Here is a 22,328-nt window from a genome sequence, read left to right on the forward strand (position 1 = left end):
TTTGGACAGTGATGAAGGATGCCTAAGTCCTTATAGAGTCAGATTTTCCTTACAAGAAAATGTCATATTTCCATAACAATTCACATTAGACTACCAAGCAGGCAGTGGGTGTAGAATACTGGTAGTGCAATGAATCAGTGGAAAATATCTTTTCGCTCCATGTTAAAGGTTGTTGAGCAGGTGGAGTAATAGAAGCTTTTAGTCTATTTAAGTATGGGGAGTATTTTTGAGAGAAACTGTATTTTTTACTTGGGTTAGATATTTTTATTGTTTGCCTTAAAACATAGTTTCCCACATTAATTTGGCACAGTTGCTATAATAAGAATCCTACACCTGAATATTTTGGAAAATAATTCTAAAGGAAGGTTTGGACAGTACCTGTTCTTATGTGATGATGCAATGCTCTGAAATCTTGTAGAAAGCACATAGCATGATTAATTAAGAGCTGTGTCCACAGAGTGTGCAATTTGTTAATGTGACAGCAAGCAATTCAGAAGTCTGCCACGCTGAAGGTCAGGTGTAAATGTTATCATGTCTAAAGCAAGTAAGATGGCAACGCAGTAAAGCAACACAATGCTGAAATTGACAAGACAGTGACACCCCAATGTGCTTGAAAAGTGCTTAATAAGCCCTCTGTGATATTCTTAGCATTTTCTTTAAATTAGATTAATCTGAAGGTCACACAGTAGGACTGCTCTGCAAAGGTTCAAAGAAAAGAAATGGCTTTCTCTAATGTTTAAAATCATGAAACCCCAATCTTTCCTGAGGATTTAAGCAAGCCTGGCAAAATAATATCAGTACAGTTAAGGAGGCAATGAACAGAAAACGTTCCCCCAGTCAACTAGCTCCACTCATTCAAATACATTAAAATAAACCACACCCTTTGTTATTTGTAAAGATATCCAGCTTTATGGTATAAGTGAGACAGGGCTTTCAATACCCTCTCTATGTCTCAGCGCTAAGACAAGACATTTCTCAGTTCAGCTGAATTCCCTCACTATCATTACTGTTACTTTAAAACAATTGCAGCATTGGATGTTTAGAAGTTATAAAACAGAATTATATAAAAATAACTTTTTATTGCTGATGATAAAATGCATGAAAAGAATGCATTTTCTGCTCACTGCTGGGTGTCTGAATGAATGTTGCATTAAGCCACACTGTTTTTGTGCGTTGTAACTCAAATTACAAACCACACCACACCAAACTCAAACCACACTGTTTTTGTGCATTGTAACTCAAATTATACGAAAGAGCACCAGAACCCCTGTCTGCGAAAGGTTGCTGTTGCTTATTGACTGATCTGGATTACACAATTATTTAGTACTGTTTCTTGCTTCGTTTAGTTGCAGTGTGTCACTGTCGGCCACAGACCAGAGATTCTAACCGTACTACTACCTGCCTTTTTGAACCCTTGAGGTGCAACAGCTATAGCAGTTCAGTTTCTGTCCCTATAAAACACACTGGGGCATGCAGAACTCCAGACCCCAGCTAGGTCATGTCTTCTACGGTACGGTAGCTCACCAGTCTAACCTTTTTTTATAAAAATGTTTGAAGTTTGCATTTCTGTTTTACTGCCACTGTAGTGCAGCATTTCTACCGCAGACTGAAACACATGTATAAAATACTATTTGATTTTATAAATGAAATTTTTCCCAAATTGGTTTCTATTGTGTCTATCAAATTACATACCAACTGAATTTTTTCACACATTCTGAATAACGTTCTTAGTCTCACAGAGTGGTATGCATAAAACCTTATGAAATCATGTCCATCGCTGTGTTAACATGTGTGAATTAGTATGGTCACGTGTACACATGCATCTGTTTTATGCATCCTATATGTTTCTACCAGCATGAGTTTAAGTTATGATTTCACAGAAACATGTACACCAATAAATGAAATAAGAATCATTGAAAGTCTTCACAAACATGGTTTTTGCCAATTCAATTATTGATCTGTGGGAGCTGCAGGCCTGTAAAAGCTCTAACCAAACACTGCCATTCAGTCCAAAGGGTGGGGATTTGTCAGACTGTTGGTCCTGCTCCACCCGCCCCGCTCTAGTTTCAGGGGTATTTCCTTATCTATTGGTTGTCCAACATGCCAATCATTCTGACACACTCACTTAACGGCAATGTGTGTACACGTTCCTTGTTAGTTTCCACTTGCTAGCTGCGCATGCGCACTTCTAATGTTTATGTATCCGGTTACCTTAAAGCTGGTTCACAAGGCAGGATTTTTCGCCCAATTTTCGCCCCGATCTCCCCCTTCTGAGAGGCGCCAATTAATGGTGTGTCTCTTAAAACAATCTCAAGAGAATATCCTGCCATATGTGGTTTGTTAAGAGCGATGAGGTCCGCTCTGTAGAATGTCAGGACCGCTCTGACCTCAAATCGGGGATATTCAACATGTTGGATTGTCTGCCCCGATATCCCAAAGTGTGTGGTGTCTCCCGAAGACAAAGGGGTATGCAGCCTGTTGAATGTGGCATGTAGCCAATCAGAAAATGCGGTGAGACAAACTATTGCCATTATTCTCCCCATTGTTCATGTTTATTTACTCTGTGAACTCACGTTTTGATCTTGAGAGGATTCACAAGATTTCCCATCTGACATCTGAATGATCTTTAGTGAAATCTGTTCATGTGTGGTGTGTTGAACTTGCCGTCTTACCGGACACCACAAACCTGTTTTATCTAGGAGTTTGTATCGTTACGTCTGGTGTCTCTCAGGCTTTGAAAATTGGCTGACTATTTTAAAATCCTGCCGTGTGAACCAGCCTTTAGTGGATAGCTTCGATGTTAGCCTTTCATCATAGCTCCATTACTCTCACTGTATACTTTGAACATGGCTGACTGTCACAAGAAGTAAACTGCATACAAGTTAATGAGAAGAAGAGGAAGGCCTCTGAGGAAAGAAATAAGACCAGAGTGGATTTGAAAGATTTTTTTTCCAAGCGATCCCTCGAGTAGTGGAAGTGCAGGTATTCAAAAAGGTACTTAAGGAAACTTCCGCAAAAATTGCCCACTCTGCCTTTAACAACCATTTTAGCACAGGGAAACTGTGTTTTGTGATGTAAAGATCACCTGAGGGACCGTAGTAGTAAAATAATAAATAAATAATCTCTTTACAATTTATTTCCACTGTTTATAAATTATCTTTCCCAGATATCTTGGAGCCCCAGGAAGTCAACATCACCTCTACACAAGATTAACGTTATGTTTTTTCTTTATAGAGTAAACCTGTTTGTGATGATAATTATATATTGTACTATCTGAAAAGGTTTCCCAAAGTCATCCCATTTCCATGAAGTTCTATCAGATAAAAATTATGGTTCTTCACACATACTGTCTGAGGGATGACATTTCACTGCTACACAGCTTATGCTTCCAATTTTGTTTCTTTTGCACTGAAATTCCTCCAAATGCTTCACATTGATATACTGCTCTGCTTTGCACAAACCCTCCAATCTTTTTTACATTTTTTTTAAACCACACATTCACATACATGCAGGAAAGAATAATACAATTATTTCACCACAAACAAATTGTGTTTTCCTCATCATGTTGGATAATTGCATATAAACTACCATGAACAAAATGTGTGTAACTGCATATATAATTCATTAATAATATAATATATTGAATTATCTGTGGCTTAGGGATTTTCATAAGATTCTTACAAATCTCCCCTGAAGAAGAACTAAGTACAAACCAAATATATATACACAGAGTTCTCCATCACTTTCTTTCACATTTTCTTGCAGTAAATATTCTTCTTTTGGGCTGTTTGCTGACTGTTGGTCCTGAGGCAGCATTGTCGTGAAAGAGGCTGACTGACTGTTGTTCAGGCTATTGACTGGGGATAGCAGCCAGTGTTCTGGCCTGTCAGTCTGGATCAGTGTGCTGTGGGCCCTTGGCTCCTACAAGCAGAGTTTAACTCCAGCACAGAGCCTAGGGCACATCACACACAAAGCCCACGCAAGTACACAATCACACAAATACACACATGCTACCCCAGGGAATGGTAAGGTATACGAGCACAGAGTGAACGTGTGCTGAGAGGATGCGCATGTTCTGTTCCTCATACTCCTGTCACTGTTTCATAAGTCTGCCTGTCTTTTTTCTTCCTTCATCTTTCAACACAAAACTACAATTTATATCCAGTCTCCCGAGCTGTAGCATGGTTGTGACTAATAAACAGCTAGTGTAGTTTAAAGTGTGTATTCTTTGTACATGCAATAGCCTAATGTGATGGAGAAGATGAGCATAATAATCACCAATCTGTGTGTGTTTTATCCTGTTCAATCATCTACACTAAGTGGAATAAATGCCTGGGTGTTCTGTAGACGTGCTACAGTCTGGAGGCGTCCATATTAAACAGGCTGGTATAGTGAGTACCGTCGCTTACGTAAAGTGAAGAGTGACCGACGTTGTCAGTGTGGGTGGTGGTTGAGCTGAGCTTACTGCTGTTCACTTCACCTGGCAGATATTTTGTGCGTGGTTGCCAGGAAAGTCAATAGGGAAGCCGTGGGTTAGCGTGAAAGCGGCTTTCCTCACCACCACCACCATCTCAGTGTGAGACACATCCCCTCAGGAGCAGAGACACCAAGGTACCTCCAGAAAGCTACCCCTCACTCATTCAAGTTTTAGACTTAATCATACCAAAAACTAGCTTATTTATGAGCACTCGATATGATATAGTCTATTAACTAATCCTCACTTACCTAACTATATACTTATCTCTCTTTCCCTTTGCTTTTATAAGTCATTCAAGTAATTTCTCCACTTTGTGTTACATCTGGTCCAGCTTAAACTTTGCTTCAAAGAAATAATCAGCTCCTTTTTCTCACAGAGCATGAAAGATAACCTCCCCACCTGCCTGAACCCTGCTTCAGTGCCTCCAAAAAGTATTCACACGATTTTAAAAGGTTCTGAGTATTTACTTTTTTTACATGACTGTAATATTCTATGCTCTGTTTTGGTTTGTTTACTCTCCTGCCTTAGGTTCTCTGGCTGCTTTGAGTTTTGTCTTGTCTAGGTTCCTGTTTTAGCTTGTTTACAGTTAGTTTATCCTGTTTTGGTCATCCGTGTTAGTCTTGGCTTTATCTTCTGTTTTAGTTTTATACTTCAGGGTGGTTTTGTTTCTTATCAGGTCTGGTGTAGTTTGTCTCTGTCCACTTGTCCTCTCAGCTTTTTAGGTTTGGTTTCTGATCTGTTCTTGTTTTGAGCCTCAGCACTGATGTCTAATTACTTACTCTGCACACCTGCCTAACTCCACCCCTGCTGCAATCACCTCTCACCAGTTTCACCTGCCTCCACCTCCATATATACTGTTGAGACCAGACATCAGTGCCAGGTCGTCTTGTTGGTCTTGTCATGTTTTTGGGTGAGTCAATCCTGATCTGATGTTTGTTTTTGGAATTTTGACCTAGTTTTCCCCTTCCAGAGAACCTGAGCTATTCTGTCATGTTACCAGTCAGCTTCTGTTCCTATGAAGTTCTGGATGTTTTTTATTAGTCTTTTTGATTATTCAGTCCTTTTTGCATTGCTCTGCTTTTTGTTTAATAAATCCCTTTTTTAAGAACCTCTGCTGGTCTGGCTGAATTCTGGGTTCGCTGCCATGATTCATTACAATGACTCACAAAAAAGTCCATAATGACAAATGTGTTTTCTCATATGCTTTCAGGTATTTCTGTACCAAAAAAATCTTTCAACATAATAGGAACATATATTCACAACCAGGGCTTATTATTTTGTTGACTCACCTTTGGCAGCAATCCAAGCCTCAGTAACAGCACCCCTAATTATTTTCTAGTATTCTTCTCTGCAGATTGTTTGAATCTCAGACATGTTCAGTAGTCAGTGGTCAACACATAGCCATTTTAAGGTATTTCCGGAGATGTTTGATTGGCTTTAAGACTAGTTTCTGCCCAAGCTACTCAAGAACATTCACAGACAACTCATTAAAGGACTTACTTTGTTATCTTAACCATACGCTTCAGGGGTCTCATTTATGAAACATTGCGTGGAATCCATAATAAAAACCAGTGATGGGCAGTAGCGCCGCTACATGTAGCGAAGCTATTAGTTAAACTACATTTTCCAGTAGCTTGACCTTAGCGTCGCTGCTTTATGAATCAAGTAACTTTCCTGTAGTGACGTTATTTTTTTGATCAAGTAGCATCCACAAACGCTACAAAATCCAGGACATAACTAAGAAATGAAACCAGGTTTGCTATTTTGATTTTGATTCAGAGTGAACAATCAATCTGAGTTGTTGGTTGGACATGTTCATGCGCGAGCTTCTACTTTGCCTCTCCTGTCTGTATCTATCGAAACATGCGCATGCATACGGCAGTGGAACTTATGGCAATCCGATTAGGCAAATACTCGCCCGTACAATAACGTGCAGTTCCAACCCGTATTTTAAGCGAGCGCGCATTTTTTACGTCACCGCGCGTTTCCAGCCAGAACGCGCGGTGACGTAAATGCGCGCTCGCGTAAAATATGTGCGGTGGCGTATTTTAGGAAGGAAGGTGCATCTTCTTTCTGCCTTTCCCCAACGATCAGGGACCTCCTGGTTGTGTCTGGTGCTGCAGTGTTCTTATTGGGTAAAACACCTTTAAATCTAGTGGCTGAGCACATAAAAGACAACCTCCTGATAATATAATATGCAAAAAACGCCACCAAACGTTATTAACACCACCGCACGTACTAGGCCAATAACCTTTTTGTTTTATTTCTAGCAGTAATTACTTCAGTTTGTATTTTATTATGCTGCTCATAAAGCAATGTCTACACTGTGTTAGGTCATTGGCTGATCTTTAATAAATGTTTTAACCAGTGTATCAGACTCATTTTGAATTGATCTGACATTAGGTTGGTACAACGTTAAGTAGCTTCTGATGTAGTTAAGCTACTTTTAACACATTTGTGTAACTTAGCTTGCTATATTTCTATAGGTGGTAGCTTTTGTGTAGTGAAGCTTAATTTATTGTTGAGTAACTGATAGCTTAGCTCACTACACTGGACAAGTAGCTTGCCCAACACTGCTAAAAACATATTGCGGCAAGAAAAAGAAAATGGCATACACCAAAAAAAAAATTCCGATTTATAAAATCATGCGCACGCACACCAGCAAGCAATTTCGCATTACAGATCACAGCTGTACCTGATCATTTGCGTACCTGGTTACACCTCATGTTCATCCCTTAACATGCACAGATTCAACCATAAATGATCAATGCAAAGCATCATGAATGTTAATGCATCTTAAAAATGGGTCAGTGTATCATTTTTATTTTATCATGGTGACATGGCAGCCACAGAGAAAACCAATAAAACTCTGGAAAATTTTCAAAGAGAGGCAATTATTAAATGAGAATATCAGAGGTAAAAGCACCGATGTTGCCCACATTAAAAGAACTCGTTAAAAATTAAACCTTTGCTATTGTCAACTTCAGATGAAATCTGTGTTGAAAATCTTCTGAGGGTGTGCGCTCAGATTGACATTCAGAGGAGGGAGGGAGACCAGGAGGGATGAGAAGTTTTCCCCATAATGATAACCCCCTCACCCCCCCAACCCCCTTAAATAAACAAAACCCTGGTTGTGAATATGTATGTTCCTATTATGTTGAAAGATTTATTAGGTACAGAAATACCTGAAAGCATATGGGAAAACACATTTTCAACTTGTCATTATGGACTGTTTTTGTGAGTCATGTAAAAAAAAGTATGTACTCATGGGCGCGCATGTGACGCAGCGGGTAGCGCGACCCATATACAGAGGCCTTAGTCCTCGACGCGGTCGACCCGGGTTCGAATCCGACCTGCGGTCCTTTGCCGAATGTCTCTCCCCCTCCTCTACCCCCCTTCCTGTCAGCCTACTTTCGGAAAAAGCAAGCCACTAGAGCTGCAAAAAATCCCCAAAAAAAGTAGTAGTATGTACTCAGAACCTTTTTAGAATAAGTCTGCACTGTATAGAAGTGTGGAAAAAGAAAAGAGGTGTGAATACTTTTTGGAGACACTGGAGCAGGGTTCAGGCAGGTAGGGAGGTTATATTTCATGCTGTATGAAAAAGGAGCTGATTATTTCTTTGAAGCAAAGTTTAAGCCTAACCAGATGTAACACAGACTGGAGAAATTACTTGAATGACTTTTAAAAGCAAAGGGAATGACAGATAAGTTTATAGTTAGGTAACTGAGGATTATTTTGTTGACTCATCTCAGTCACAGCACACCTAATTTTTTTTTTTTTTAGCATTCTTCTGTGTCGATTGTTTGAATCGCAGACATGTTCAGTAGTCAGTGGTCAACGCAAAGTAATTTGAAGTTATTTCCAGAGATGTTTGATTTGCTTTAAGACCAGTTTCTGCCTAAGCTACTCAAGAATGTTCACAGTAAACTCATGAAATGACTTACTTTGTTATCTTAACCATACGCTTTAGGGGTCTCATTTATAAAACATTGCATGGAATCCATACTAAAAGCATGTGTACTTCAAGAAAAAGAAAATGGCGTACATAAAGAAAAATTTATAGAACACGTCACGCTGGTGATCATTAGGGAGAAGAATGTGATTCTGAAAACCCCTGATAAACTATTGTGCAGACTTTTATTTAAGATTCAAGATGGCTTGTGGGATGTTTTTTATTTATTTGAATGGTCCTTTTACATCGTTATGTGTCACCAGTGTAAGCATAAATAACACTGCAGTTATGAATATTATGACAAAGTTGAGCTACGATTAAAGTCTGATATGGAGTGAAATTGAATGTCTGAGAGGAATAATGATGCAGTATGGCTGCAATTCATCACTTTACCATCTGCGATGCCAATTTCCCCATCTCCAAAATAAGCATATGCATGGGTCATAGTTGCCATGAGGACCGCACACTTTTTTAATAAATCCCAACTTTTGCGTGGAAAGTGACATATGCATATTTCAGGCCCCATTTTGTGCGTACATAAGCTTTATAAATGAGATCCCTGGTCATTGTCATGATGGATGATAAATTGTCCTCTAGGCTGAGTTCTGGAGCTTATTTTCCTGTGGCCAATTTTCAAGCAGCCATCTTGTGGCAGATGACTATTCACACTGAGCTTAATTCTGCTGGAGGTTCCTTCCTGTTAAAGAGGAGTTTTCTTTTTCATTATAATTATTGTTTGAATAACAACCAGAACATGACTGCATTGTTCGATAACTAGGATCAATTGGATTGTGACTTGGAATCTGTCTATATGATTCAATTTAACAGGCTTTTTTTGTTTGTGTAAAGGGCCCTGAGACGTGTGTTGTGCATTGGCGCTATATAAATAAACTGAATTCTAGCAATGCTGTGAAGAAGAGCAGGCTGAAAAAAATCTGAAAAATCATTTGAAGAATTGACTACTTAGCTGTTGTTGCTAAAACTGCTCCAGCAAGCTCTTTAATTATGGAGAGTACTTAGTTTTTACGCACATCGCTTTTCTATCATGTTTTATTTTTATTTGGTAAATAATAAAATAGATGAGATGAAGGTTGTTTGTTCTTGTCTAAAGAAATAATTTTATAATCCAGTAAATCGGATAAATTAATTTTATCTCTTTACACACGATCTCTAGAGCTGGAAGGTATGCTTTTTCCTATCATCACTGTAGGTAATAATTAAAATTGTCTTATATGGAGACCGATTCCTGATATTACTGTTTTTTTATGTTTTACAGAACCCACGATCTTAACCTGTACTCAGACCTCGGCACATAAACAAACCCCACTCTACAGCCCTATAACCTTAACGTCCCTATAAGCCTCCCGGAACAGTCTGGGCCTTTTAGCTTCATTCTCTCAGGTGAGCTTTCAGCTGATAGAAATGTGTGAAAAGATTTGAAGCCCTTAAAAAGTGACACCCTCAGGGGAAAATGCTAGACATAGAGGAGGAGAGGCAAAAACATTGCAGCCTCCCATTCTCAGCATCAAAGCATTTGTGGCAAGAGTTGATTTCCATTGTCCATCCCTGAAAAAGCTTTAAAATTAAATAAAGAGAATATATATATAAAAAGGTACTTATTTAAAATGTACAAACATAAAACTGGTTGAGTCACTATATGTTATACACACTAAATTAAAATTTTTTTTAGAACATATGTAAAATCTTGGTGTTATTTTTGACCAAGACATGTCATTTAAATCCCATATTAAACAGGTTTCCAGAATTTCCTTTTTTCACCTCCGGAATATCGCCAAAATTAGAAACATTCTGTCCAGGGGTGATGCTGAAAAACTAGTCCATGCATTTGTTACTTCAAGGCTGGACTATTGTAATTCTTTACTATCAGAAAGTCCACAAAATGCAGTTCAAAGCCTTCAGCTGATCCAAAATGCTGCGGCAAGAGTTCTGATGAAAATCAACAACAGGGATCATATTTCTCCAATTTTAGCTTCCCTTCATTGGCTTCCTGTTAAATCAAGAATAGAATTTAAAATTCTTCTTCTAACGTATAAAGCCCTTAATAATCAAGCTCCATCGTATATCAGAGCTCTGATTACCCCGTATGTTCCTAACAGAGCACTTCGCTCTCAGACTGCAGGTCTGCTGGTGGTTCCTAGAGTCTCTAAAAGTAGAATGGGAGGCAGATCCTTTAGCTATCAGGCTCCTCTCCTGTGGAACCAACTCCCAGTTTTGGTCCGTGAGGCAGACACCCTGTCTACTTTCAAGACTAATCTTAAAACTTTCCTTTTTGACAAAGCTTATAACTAGAGTGGCTTATGTTACTCTGAGCTACCTTTAAAGTTTTACTGCTATAGGCTTAGGCTACTGAAGGATATCAGGATCTAATTTTCTCACTCTATAGACTTCTACTGTTCTTTAATTATGCTTTATGTGTTGTCATTTCTGCTTTAACTTTCTGTTCTCTCTCTTTTATCTTCATAGTAGGTACACCTGGTCTGGCGTTCTGTTTACTGTGACATCATCCAGAGAAGAGGGCTCACCCGCTATTACCATCTAATGTAGAACAGATTACTGGATCAATGTGTGCTTCTGTTCTTTTTTGTCTCTCTTGTTGTCTCTGCTCTGTCTTCTGTAACCCCAGTCGGTCGAGGCAGATGACCGTTCATACTGAGCCCGGTTCTGCCGGAGGTTTTCCTTCCCGTTAATGGGGAGTTTTTCTTCCCACTGTCGCTTCATGCTTGCTCAGTATGAGGGATTGCAGCAAAGCCATGTACAATGCAGATGACTCTCCCTGTGGCTCTACGGTTCCCCAGGAGTGAATGCTGCTTGTTGGGACTTTGATGCAATCAACTGGTTTCCTTATATAGGACATTTTTGACCAATCTGTAAAATCTGACCCAATCTGTAAAATATGATTGAACTTGATTTTGTAAAGTGCCTTGAGATGACATGTTTTATGATTTGGCGCTATATAAATAAAATTGAATTGAATTGAATTGTAAATTATCTGCACATGGGGCTTAAATACTTGCTTTATTCTATCCACAGTACAAGCCAAAAAAACATAACTATCCAAACACCTGCTGACACACACAGTTAAATAAATAACAATAATTGAATTGCTTCTTGTTAAGAACTTTATCAAGGTTTGGAAGGATTCATTCATCCATCCTCTTCCACTTATCCGGAGTCGCATCGCAGGGGTAGCAACTTCAGTAGGGAGGCCCAGACGTCCTTCTCCCCAGCCACTTGGGCCAGCTCCTCCTTGGGAATCCCAAGGCATTCCCAGGCCAGCTGAGAAACATAGTCCCTCCAGCATGTCCAGGGTCTCCATATGGGCCTCCTCCCGGTGGGACGTGCCCGGAACACCTCACCAGGGAGGCGTCCAGGAGGCATCCTAACCAGATGCCCGAGCCACCTCAACTGGCTCTTCTCGATGTGGAGGAGCAGCGACTCTACTCTGAGTCCTCCCCGGATGACTGAGCTCCTCACCCTATCTCTACGGGAGAGCCCAGACACACTACAGAGAAAACTCATTTCGGCCGCTTGTGTTCTCATTCTTTCGGTCTCGACCCCAAGCTCATGACCATAGATGAGGGTAGGAACGTAGATCGTTCAGTAAATCGAGAGCTTTGCCTTTTGGTTTAGCTTTCTCTTCACCACAACAGACCAGTACAGCGCCTGCTTCACTGCAGGCACCACACCAATCCACCTGTCGATCTCCCGTTCCATATTTCCCTCATTCGTGAACAAGAAGACCCAGAGATACTCCTCCAACTGGGAAAGGACATCCTCCATAACCCGGGAGGATATATTTGGATGGATCATCATATCCATATGTTTTTTCCCCTATTTATGTTGTCAGGTTCACAAAAATGTGAAGTTTGATTAAAGTTCCACCAAGATACAAGGAATAACAAAGCCCTGTTGAGTTGGGATTCTGCAACCGCTTTTAATCCCATATTACCAATGTTGGGGACTGAACTCTATCCTACAGGATGTAAATTCTAGCCTTATGTATCAGAAGCCGGGTTTGGCGGTATCTGACTAACTTCTTGGTCACAAATGCCTCTTTTCTCTCTCCTGGGTTCGTTGTTTTCTCTTCTTCCTTTTTCTTCCTTCTTTACTTCTGTAGCAGTGTTACTGCACCATGCACTTGGCTCCAGAGGCCATGAGTACGGTGCTAAACTCTAGAACCTCTTGTTGGGTCAGCTTCAGAGTTCTAACATCATCATTAGCTATTCACATCACATACTATTTGAAGAAACATATGTCCTACAAGAGCAGTGTGTCATCAAGCTGATGACCTTAATGAGACAGTGCCAGGATGTTGCAGTTGAACATCGTTCTCTTGTGTTCTGCTGTGGCCTGTGTTTGTTAAATAGATGTATCATAAATATATTTTATTTAAAAATGTGACACGGTTTATTCAACATAGTTTGGGCTGCACGCTAGCAAACCTGTTTGCACATTTTCTGCATGGTGATTTCATATTCACCCTGCACATACTAAAAACATGATCATTAGGTTAACTGGCCTCTCAAAATTATCTAGGGTATGCCCAGCTTCGATGGATGGATGGATGGATGGATGGATGGATGGATGGATGGATGGATGGATGGATGGATGGATGGATAAATAAATAGGCTTTCTAGTGATATTGGAATTTGTTTTGTCAAGAAACATTTTTCCAAGAAAGAAATAGTGGACCAAACATACATTTTCTTTTATTTGGAGCTTACATTATCTGCTGGCTGTGCTTTCTATCCGCAGGATAGGACTGTATTGATTGATATAGTGAAGAGTTGGTGTAAGTCACTGATTACCTTTAATTGCCAAAATTTCACAGACTGGCATTTACCTCTCTCTTGACTGTTTCATAATTGAATTGAAGTAGAGTATGTTGATGAAATTTGCACTGCATTGGAATGAGTTGAATAAAATATATTAGACTGCATGTAATTGGAAATGTACTGAACCTGTTTGCCTTACTCATAAAGTGACACAAGAGGATTTTTCCTGTGAAATGGAATTGGAAATGTAAATTTATGTTTTCATTTATATGAGACAGGCTGCAATAGCTAAGTTAATAAATGACATAATAACCACTAGGATGTGTTTTTTAATCCATTGTACATTATTTATTCTACATTGATGTACTGAATAAAACATGTTTTGCAGTTATATTCACAGTTACAGAGATTTCTATGTGTGAAATTGTACAGTACATGTTAGACCTTGTTTGGGTCATGTTTTTCCAACCACATATCGTATATGCAGATACAAGACAAGCTTTGATGGGTTTGTTATGTCCAACCCCACCAAGCTTGATTCTCCTTTACTAAATGTGGGCTCATTAGGGGGATATTTGTAGGACAAATAATAAGGTGAGAGGTTTGAAATGTGGTGCACAACTAAATTTAGAAACGTAAGATTCACAACATCATATGCAAATGATTATCTTTGCCTGGAATAAGGAAGAAACAATATACAGCCATAACCATTTGCAACTTATTCCAACTTAGACAAGTTAAATAAAGGAAAGATTACCAATATGCAAGTAGAATTTCACAAGAGACAAATTATTTAGAATTTATTGCTAATTTATAATTACCGGTAACATCTTAGAACTGTGGAAAAGAGGCAAAATTTTGACAGGCACAGGGAAGAACACTAAACAACTTGTGCAACATCAAGGTCTTTACATTTTTTATTGACTATTTGTGCATTTGTCATATCAGTTTAGATTTGAATAATCTATTTTATGTTACATGTTTGATTGCAGATTCTATTTCTGGTCAGTCTATTTTAATCTCTAATCTAACAACAGGAACAGCCAGACTAAAAACAGCAAAACGATTATGCAGTTACCAGTAAGTTTCAGCAGGTCAGGGTCTTATCTCTAATTGACAGAGTTTTTAAAGTCAATAATATGCTGAATTCTTACCCATTTTTTATGAAACAAGTTATTTCAAGTAATATGTTTCACTCAGACAACATAAGCGTGATACTGCAAAATGAAAAGATATATAAAAATTGTGAATTAATATTTTTGAGGGAAAAAATGTAATTATGACTATTTTTCACAGGAGTCTAAAAAGATTTAAAATGTCTTGCATCCTGCACGAGATTGCTATTTTTAAGTTTGGCCCTTCATATTGTAGACTTTTTGCATTATTTAGATGCACTGCTTTTCACCTCTTGTTACAAACTCAACAAATGATAACCAACTGAATACCTTTAAACCTAACCTACCATGAAGTAACAACGAAACTAAGTCATATCTAACACTACTGCTAGTTTAATTATTTTTTTTTTTTGCTTTTTTGTAGGAATATAATATGATTTCAAAATGTCTTCCTTTATATGTATTATTGTGCAGTAAAAAGTACAGTTTGAATGCAAGCAGTAACAGCTTGTGACTAGAAATAAAGAGGAAAGAAGCCTTTCCCTTCAGACCAAGACAGAGTAGCTGAGTAAAAACATCTATGTACTTCCTATCAATACCTAATTTATTTTTTGCTGTCTCGGTAAAGAAAGATGCAAATTTAAATTACTGCAATGGTTTCCTCACTACCTGATTACAGTATAATTAGATCTTAAAACAAGGAGCAGTGTTTATGGACCACTGATCTTAAACCCCACAATATCAGCTTCAACCCAAAAAAATATAAGCAATATACAGAATGGTAAATTGCTGAATGGTAAATTACCAAATCTAATGAATCCATCATTGCCACCATTTAGTCTTTTTAGAAGTGGTAAAATAATCAAAAAGTAAAAGAACATATTTTTGTCTGTTTGTGTTTTTATACACTGCTTTACTTCTTAGTTGGTCTAAACTGTTGGACCTAAAAAAGGAGAAAAAGAAAAAGCTTGTTGGGAGGTGGTATGTCATTGAGGCAAACAATCAGAAAAAAGCCAAAGGATGTTGATGAGCCCTGATGCAAGCTGAATGATGGTTACAAGCATGTTACAGACAAGCACTGAAATGTTTAAGAGATCTGAAATAATTGGAAACTTGCATATACACTTCTTTTTTAGGATCTGTAAAAACGAGTTCCTGTTGTCTATAACAAAATAGTATTTTCTTGCTAACAGTTGTGATCATCATACCTCAACAGTGACATGGTTATGAGTGTAGGTGATTTTTTTGAACAAAAATAAGTAAACAAATACACAGTCTATGGTATCATGTTCCAGTAAGAAAAAAATCCTTATGACTGATTCTAATGCACAGAAGAACCCTGAGTACCTAAGACTTGCAGGATGTGGCCCGTTTGTGTCTGTGGAAATGACACAACCAGCAGCAATATGCAATACCAGAAGTAAGTATTCTGGCCAGAGGTGGGTAGAGTAGCTAAAAATTGTACTTAAGTAAAAGTAGCACTACATATTTTTACTCAAGTAAAAGTAAAAAGTAGTCAGCCAAGAAATTGCTCACGTAAGAGTAAAAAAGTATTCAGTAAGAAGGCTATTAAAGTACAGAGTAACTAATCACAATCATTTAATACTTAAAAAAGCTGTACCGATCCGTTGTGGTGAAGAGAGAGCTGAGCCAAAAGGCGAAGCTCTCGATTTACCGGTCGATCTACGTTCCTACCCTCATCTATGGTCACGAGCTTTGGGTCGTGACCGAAAGAACGAGATCCCGGATACAAGCGGCTGAAATGAGTTTTCTCCGTAGTGTGTCTGGGCTCTCCCTTAGAGATAGGGTGAGGAGCTCAGTCATCCGGGGAGGACTCAGAGTAGAGCCGCTGCTCCTCCACGTCGAGAGGAGCCAGTTGAGGTGGCTCGGGCATCTGGTCAGGATGCCTCCTGGACGCCTCCCTGGAGAGGTGTTCCGGGCACGTCCCACCGGGAGGAGACCCAGGGGAAGACCCAGGACACGCTGGAGGGACTATGTCTCCCGGCTGGCCTGGGAACGCCTTGGGATTCCTCCTGAGGAGCTGGCCCAAGTGGCTGGGGAGAGGGACGTCTGGGCCTCCCTACTGAAGCTGCTACCCCCGCGACCCGACCCCGGATAAGCGGAAGACAACGGACGGACGGACGGACTTAAAAATTATGTTATCAGACAGACTAAAATATAAGGTTATGTGCAAATTAAAAATACACTAAAGACAAAATAAACACTATTCTAAATTATTTTTTCAACATAAAACTTCAAAGCCATACTTACAGCAGTTAATGTACAGTATGAACAGTGCAAATTACTTCCAATGACAATATCTACTGTTTACTGTATGTTCATTTGACCTCCAAATGGCTCAATGAGCTCAGCAGATAGAAAATAACATTAAAATAACAAAGCATGTGCACAATGTTCTTTATTCCTCAAGTTACTCCTAGTAGGTGTAGTAGCCAGAAATTTTACTGAAGAGTAGCAATACTTGAGACATATTAAGACTCAAGTAAAAGTAAAAGGTACTGTGAAGTAAAGCTACTCCTAAAAGTACAATTTTCTCAAAAAGTTACTCAAGTAAGTGTAACTGAGTAAATGTAACTTACTATCCACTTCTGAATATGCGAAGCACAGAAGTGTGTAGGCCATAAACAAGCTGCAGAGTCTATATAAGGAGGGAATTGGCCTGGTGATGAGAAACGTTGTAGGGCTAAGATCAGTGTTTTGCCTTAAGGCTGCAATTCAATGCTAATGTGAGATTACTGTTGTTTTGTTCCCCATCACTCTTTGGGTTGAGAGAAAGTAACCCAAACTAGTTAGTTAAGTATAGGGAGGGGATCACAGTCTGGCTTAATATACAGCCTATTACAATGTTAATGCTGCACATTGAAAATGCGTTAAACAGAAGCCAGCGTATTACAATTTGATGGCTGCTGAAGCTGACGGAGCAGCCGTATGTGACAAGCTGGAAGTAAAAGCCTGGACTCTGTGACAATGAATAAAGCTTATGGTTACCCCAGGTCTATAGAAAGAGGCCAAGTCATCAGAGATGATTGTTTTAGAAAGGTGGCCAGTAGCAGTGCCATGTCTTTATTGGTCTTTGACAGGTTAGGTAGGGAATGGTTTACCAAACCTGTAACCACCACAGGTCGAAACAGCCAGAAGTCAAATGCATAATGTATCAAAGCAGCAGTTATAAATACAGAGCACCTTCAAAGACAACAGCAACACAACACTGAAAAAGAACATGCTCTTCAGAAATAACAATAACCCAGGAATAATCTGAAAATGTATAATATACAAAGAGGAGAGAGAATAGAGTGCATGAATCAAGGGAGTAGAACCTTATGGGAAGAAAGTGGAAGACATTGAAGAGAGCAGAGGTTTTCTTTAAGGGCTGAGATATGTAGAACACGGCCCCTGGGACAGACTGGGTCCTCCTTCTACCCACCCAGACACAAAAACACCACAATCATTGAGGTGGGAGAAATATAAATGGAGAAGGAATAAAATAAAAATCAAAGTTCAATAAAAAGGTCAGTGGGCAGATCTCATCTTCATCGAACCGCCAGGGAATGCGTTCATGTCACATGGTGTCATGGCTTTTTGCTTGTCTACAGAGGGCCCAACTCTTTATTGAACTGAATATTTTAGCTATGAAGGAGTTGTGTCATAGCAGTTAACATTTCTGCCTCCCAACAAGGCTTAAATCCCAGATTAACTTATGCAGTGTTTGTCTTTTCCTTATTTTTGTTTATTTTATTCTATTTTTTATGGCCCTCCCACCTGCTCCCATAACCAACATGGTTTTTAGGGTGCTTTAATGTTTCAATGCACATCATCACACCAACCCATTAACCCTGAACCAGGAAGTATTTCATCCAAAAATTAATACGATCGATTATTATCCAATACATATGTTGTGACAAAATAACAATTTATCAATACTGTAGAAAGATAATGGTTATTACACCACTGGTGATGTAATAATACACAAATAGGACTACATTTCTTGAAAATAAAATATATATTTTTTACGTTTTTTTTCTGCATTTTGCATCTCAGAACTAGCCGTATAGTGCTCATGCTAAAAGATCTTTCTTCCCCCACACTTGCTCTTTAATTATTGCTGTAGGGGTCAGTTTGAAGATTAGCTGCTATACAAAATATTTTTAGAATACTGTTTATTTATTTAGATATGGAAATTCATCATTTAATATAGGAGGCATATTTAATCAATAATTCTGAAGTTGGATGTAGTTTAATTTTGTATTGTATATATTTTAGCAGAGTGGGAGAATTCTAGAAGAGTCTAGAATTTTCAAAGGTCATGAGACCTATTACACTAATGTTGTGTTTTCAGATTATCTTTTTAATGCTAAACCAATACCATTATAATCAACCCATATCTAAATAATCATTCCATTGTTGACAAAATGTTACATTATTGGCTTAAAAACGTTGAAAATTTTTTAAATGAGTTGCTTATTACGTTTAAAATAGCCCAAATGATTACCTTTTTTGGAGGGATTTGCATTATTGGCCATCTTTAAATCACTGAACCATATTGTTATTTCTCTGTATGTCGGTGTTAATCCACAAAAATCTGCGAAAAAACAATTACTGAGCCTGTTGGAATGTCGTAAAAAAGCTGTTTTTAATAATGGGACGATTTCTTTAAAGAATAATTTAGTAGCTAAATATGCAAGTATCCAGAACCTTTCCATACTTTTTTGTGTGTCTGTGTGTCTATGTGTGACAGAAGTCGCTGAGTTGCGCTCACACAGATACGCACACACACTCTCTCACAACTACCGCATTCATCCAGTTTTATATGGTGATGGTGCCCCCGCAGTGGCCGACAGGCGCAACTTTCCTCCTCCCCCTTCGTCGGGAAGATAGAGAGACTTCTATAGTTACTCAGAACCCCCTCCATCCTGACACCTCACAATAAGCCTTCACCTTCATTAGAACACAGATCCAGCGTAAGAGCCATGCTATAAAGATAACTATTTTACAAAAATCCACAAATTAAGCAGTTTAATCTCCAAGAAGGATGGATAAAAATCCAGTATGAACAGAACCTGATCATACACAGACGACTCCCATGCTGCAGGTGGTAAAGGACAGAGAGGGACGCTAGATTATTGGGGTTCCAAACGCTGTAAATTGTATTTCTGATCGCAAACTCCCAGCAGAGCTTCTTGAGACCCAGTGATTGGTTTACTAACACGGTGGTTTTGCGCAGCTCGCTCGGGGAGAGTGTGCAACTCTGTGCGTCCATGCGCTCGGAGCGCAGTGAGAGGAAGTCAAAAGTGGTAGACAGAAGGGGGGGGGGGGGTATTTATGGCACTCATGGACCACCAGTCTCCAAACCCCCAAAACTCAAGCATGTGGATTTTCTTTCAGAGAGCTTCTATCTGAACTTACCGCTCACCAACACATCTCCAGGATAATTCTTCCTTGAAAAAAATCAAGAACTAAACGTCAACCCACTCCATCGTAGTTGCTGGATATTTCACTGGGGAATTAACAGAGCCCAAAACCAAATGTCTTAACGCCTCACTGAGCGTACATAATTGAGTCTAGACGTTTATTTACCGTTAAAGAAGAATCCAATTCGTTGCGCTTTTTCTTGCCTCACTATATTCCTCTTTGCGTTACGTCCCGTTAGGATAAGGTCCAGTCCCAAAAGCTTCATAGGAAAGAGAATCCGCACGCTCCAGGGTTTGGAAATCAAACGGGTGCACTCCTCACTCCAGAGGTAAAAACTCAGCTCAGATGCGGTCCAACACATTCACACGCGTGGAAAGAAATGAAGGAACCCCCTATTAGTCCGGAACAAGTGCGCCGTAAATCCAAAATGTGTTTAGTTTATTTCTAAGCACTGTTGTAAGGATGATATTCTCCTGTGACCAGCAAGCTCCGGGTTTCTGGACGCGCACCGGTCTACATCTTAATGAGGTGGGTGTTGGAGGAAAGGAAACAGGAGACGGATTTTTCCCCCCATCGTCCGCTCCTCACGATTCAGGCTGCACTTGGCTGATAAAACACCGTTCTCTCTCCCTCGCTCTCGCTTCCTCCCCCACCCCTCCTTTCCACCTCTCCTCCAGCTCCACAGTCTCTGTCGCAGGCTTGCATGGAGCAGAGACGCACCTAGCGGCCTCACAGGGAACACCACAACCAGGAGATTCCCACCCCTCCCTCACCTCAGCGCGATCTTAAAGAAACATGAGAGAAAGAGACTCATCATTTTCTCCTCTGCCTTTTGGGGAGCAATACACGTAGAAACAAAAAATTTGCAAAAACAAATTACACAGGCATAAAGAAAAAAGGGGGTACCAGTATGTGTTATGAAAGACAAAAGTCAGATCAGGCAAATGAAAATAAAGGAACATTGATTAAAAAGGCAAACCCTGGCAGGCAGAATCTACTAATTCTATTAAACAGCATTTTGAATTTTATGTCTTTTTAAGTACAATTTTATAACTTATTGTCTTATAGATGTGGACAGATTCATTTGTGAAAATATGTAAAATCCTTGAAATAAATGTATCTTTTATTTAGGCATTCTGAAAATGTTAGACAAATCCAACCTTTAGTTTGAGTACATTTATTCAGAGGGTGGAACGTATTCCTAAAATGTACATGTTTTTAACAAACAACAGCTGCGGTTAATGCATTTGCCAATAAAAGCACTTCTTCTGTAACGCCTCACAAATTTGGAGCAAACAGAGAAAGAATCTTTAGGCATTCCTCATCATACAATCTCTACATCAAGAGTCATCCGTGGTACTCTTTTCTCATCGACTCTTGATTGTATTTAGCCCATGGGATTATAATGGACAAGGAAGAATGTTGACTTTGTGTCTGATGAACCATATCGGAGTTAATTTGGCCCTATATTTAGGAATATTGTTCTGCTGAAATATCCAATGACCAACATGTTTCAGTTCACTGTTGCAGATTTTTCTTTAAAATGTTCAAAGTTTAAAATATATACAGTGTTGGACAAACTTGTTGGTACCCCTCTGTTAATCAAAGAAAATCCCACAATGATCATTGAAAAAACTTTAAACTGACAAATAAAAGGAAATTTACTGAGAATTAAACAATGAAAATCAGACATTGAATTTGAATTGTGGTTCAGGAGAATCATTTGTAAAACTAAACTAATGAAAGTGTTGGGGAAAAAATTGAAGGCATCCCTAGAAAAGAAACAGCCAGAAGACCATAGAAAAATGTAAAACTGAGGCTTGTCCTATAATTAGCATTACAGGTGTCAACAAGCTTGTAACCAGTCAATCTGTCTATTTAAAGGGTTACAAGTAGTCACTGTGCTGTTTGGTGACATGGTTTCACTGACCATTGTGGGTTTTTCTTTCATTAACAGAGAGGTACCAATAATTTTGTCCATGGCAATATACAGGACTGTCTCAGAAAATTTGAATATTATGATAAAGTTCTTTATTTTCTGTAATGCAATTAAAAAACATGAAATGTCATACATTCTGGATTCATTACAAATCAACTGAAATATCGCAAGCCTTTTATTGTTTTAATATCGCTGATTATGGCGTACAGCTGAAGAAAACTCAAAAATCCTATCTCAAAATATTAGAATATTTCCTCAGACCAAGTAAAAAAAATTATAACAGCAAAACAAAATCAAACATTTGAAAATGTCCATTAATGCACTCAGTACTTGGTTGGCAATCCGTTTGCACAGATTACTGCATCAATGCGGTGTGGCATGGAGGCAATCAGCCTGTGGCATTGCTGAGGTGTTATGGATGCCCAGGATGCTTCAATAGCGGCCTTTAGCTCATTTGCATTGTTGGGTCTGGTGTCTTTCAGCTTCTTCTTCACAATACCCCACAAATTCTCTATGGGGTTCAGGTCAGGGGAATTGGCAGGCCAATCAAGGACAGTAATGCCATGGTCAGTACACCAGTTACTGTGAGAATCTTATGTCGTCTCTTAACCACTACCAT

General features: G+C 39.1%; 1 protein-coding gene across 5 annotated transcripts in view; it reads right to left on the reverse strand.

Annotated features, from left to right (window-relative positions):
* Positions 1–20,430, reverse strand: part of nlgn1 (neuroligin 1) — a 440,050-nt gene extending 419,620 nt beyond the window's left edge. For 4 of the 5 annotated variants that reach the window (XM_036141621.1, XM_036141620.1, XM_036141617.1 and 1 more), the window contains exon 1: positions 19,936–20,430. The gene's annotated coding sequence lies outside the window, so the exon portion shown is untranslated. The other variant, XM_036141619.1, reaches the window with a different exon arrangement.
* Between the last annotated feature and the right edge of the window lie 1,898 nt (positions 20,431–22,328).

Source organism: Fundulus heteroclitus, chromosome 9 (assembly GCF_011125445.2).
Source record: "Fundulus heteroclitus isolate FHET01 chromosome 9, MU-UCD_Fhet_4.1, whole genome shotgun sequence".
Classification (NCBI taxonomy): Eukaryota; Metazoa; Chordata; class Actinopteri; order Cyprinodontiformes; family Fundulidae; genus Fundulus; species Fundulus heteroclitus.